Here is a 2,500-nt window from a genome sequence, read left to right as displayed (position 1 = left end):
AGGGACCTAAGAACGACTTGCTCCACAAAGCAAATAGGTCAGCAAGAAATAAGAATAATTTCCTTGACTAGAAATGGACTGGATTCGGCCATTCGGCAAGAGGAAGGAAAATATGGAATAAATGAGGGAAGTTAAGATGAGAAATGAAAGGCCTACGAGAGGTTCCTCTGGGAAAACTACACCCAAAACTTTGGAGGAAGGAAGATGGCAGAAATTGTAACAAACTTTTCACTTGAAGTCAAGCTTTTCACGTCAAACCAGCTCTTTCAATCAACCCCTCGCAGCCATCCTGGCAGGGAAGCAGAAAACGGAAACACTCCGGTCCGGCCGAGGCCCGGGTAAACCGGTCCCGCCCGAGCGTCCCGGTAGACCGGGACGGCTGCCCGTCACGGACACCCCAGGGCCCCGGCGCGGGCACCGAGGCGACGGCGGAGGTCCCCGACCGAGGCCCGGGGCCCCCGCGCCGGGATCCCGTACATCCATCAAGGCGGGGAAACAGAAACACTCTAGGCCGGCCGAGGCCCGGGTAAACCGGACCCGCCCGAGGCCGTCCCGGTAGACCGGGACGACTGCCCGGCGCGGACACCCCCGGGGGCCGGCGTGGGCACCGAGGGGACGGCGGAGGTCCCCGACCGAGGCCCGCGGCGCCGGAGCCGGGATCCCGTGCATCCATCGTGGCGGGGGAAACAGAAAGGCTGATCCGGCCGGGGCCCCGGTAAGCCGGACCCGCCCGAGGCCGTCCCGGTAGACCCGGCCCTCTCCCCGTCTCGGGCACCCCAGGGGTCCGGCGTGGGCACCGAGGCGACGGCGGAGGTCCCCGACCGAGGCCCGCGGACCCGGAGCCGGGATCCCGTGCATCCATCGTGGCGGGGGAAACAGAAAGGCTGATCCGGCCGGGGCCCCGGTAGACCGGGAAGACTGCCCGGCGCGGACACCCCCGGGGTCCGGCGTGGGCACCGAGGCGACGGCGGAGGTCCCCGACCGAGGCCCGCGGCGCCGGAGCCGGGATCCCGTGCATCCATCGTGGCGGGGGAAACAGAAAGGCTGATCCGGCCGGGGCCCCGGTAGACCGGGACGACTGCCCGTCGCGGGCACCCCCGGGGTCCGGCGGGGGCACCGAGGCGACGGCGGAGGTCCCCGACCGAGGCCCGCGGACCCGGAGCCGGGATCCCGTGCATCCATCGTGGCGGGGGAAACAGAAAGGCTGATCCGGCCGGGGCCCCGGTAGACCGGGAAGACTGCCCGGCGCGGACACCCCCGGGGTCCGGCGTGGGCACCGAGGCGAAGGCGGAGGTCCCCGACCGAGGTCCGCGGCGCCGGAGCCGGGATCCCGTGCATCCATCGTGGCGTGGGAAACAGAAAGGCTGATCCGGCCGGGGCCCCGGTAGACCGGGACGACTGCCCGTCGCGGGCACCCCCGGGGTCCGGCGGGGGCACCGAGGCGACGGCGGAGGTCCCCGACCGAGGCCCGCGGACCCGGAGCCGGGATCCCGTGCATCCATCGTGGCGGGGGAAACAGAAAGGCTGATCCGGCCGGGGCCCCGGTAGACCGGGAAGACTGCCCGGCGCGGACACCCCCGGGGTCCGGCGTGGGCACCGAGGCGAAGGCGGAGGTCCCCGACCGAGGCCCGCGGCGCCGGAGCCGGGATCCCGTGCATCCATCGTGGCGGGGGAAACAGAAAGGCTGATCCGGCCGGGGCCCCGGTAGACCGGGACGACTGCCCGTCGCGGGCACCCCCGGGGTCCGGCGGGGGCACCGAGGCGACGGCGGAGGTCCCCGACCGAGGCCCGCGGACCCGGAGCCGGGATCCCGTGCATCCATCGTGGCGGGGGAAACAGAAAGGCTGATCCGGCCGGGGCCCCGGTAGACCGGGAAGACTGCCCGGCGCGGACACCCCCGGGGTCCGGCGTGGGCACCGAGGCGAAGGCGGAGGTCCCCGACCGAGGTCCGCGGCGCCGGAGCCGGGATCCCGTGCATCCATCGTGGCGGGGGAAACAGAAAGGCTGATCCGGCCGGGGCCCCGGTAGACCGGGACGACTGCCCGTCGCGGGCACCCCCGGGGTCCGGCGGGGGCACCGAGGCGACGGCGGAGGTCCCCGACCGAGGCCCGCGGACCCGGAGCCGGGATCCCGTGCATCCATCGTGGCGGGGGAAACAGAAAGGCTGATCCGGCCGGGGCCCCGGTAGACCGGGAAGACTGCCCGGCGCGGACACCCCCGGGGTCCGGCGTGGGCACCGAGGCGAAGGCGGAGGTCCCCGACCGAGGCCCGCGGCGCCGGAGCCGGGATCCCGTGCATCCATCGTGGCGGGGGAAACAGAAAGGCTGATCCGGCCGGGGCCCCGGTAGACCGGGACGACTGCCCGTCGCGGGCACCCCCGGGGTCCGGCGGGGGCACCGAGGCGACGGCGGAGGTCCCCGACCGAGGCCCGCGGACCCGGAGCCGGGATCCCGTGCATCCATCGTGGCGGGGGGAAACAGAAAGGCTGATCCGGCCGGGG

Source organism: Pituophis catenifer, unplaced genomic scaffold, assembly GCF_029215685.1.
Source record: "Pituophis catenifer annectens isolate HBS135680 unplaced genomic scaffold, rPitCat1.0.hap2 SCAF_40, whole genome shotgun sequence".
Taxonomy (NCBI): domain Eukaryota; kingdom Metazoa; phylum Chordata; class Lepidosauria; order Squamata; family Colubridae; genus Pituophis; species Pituophis catenifer.
This window is presented reverse-complemented; position numbering follows the sequence as displayed.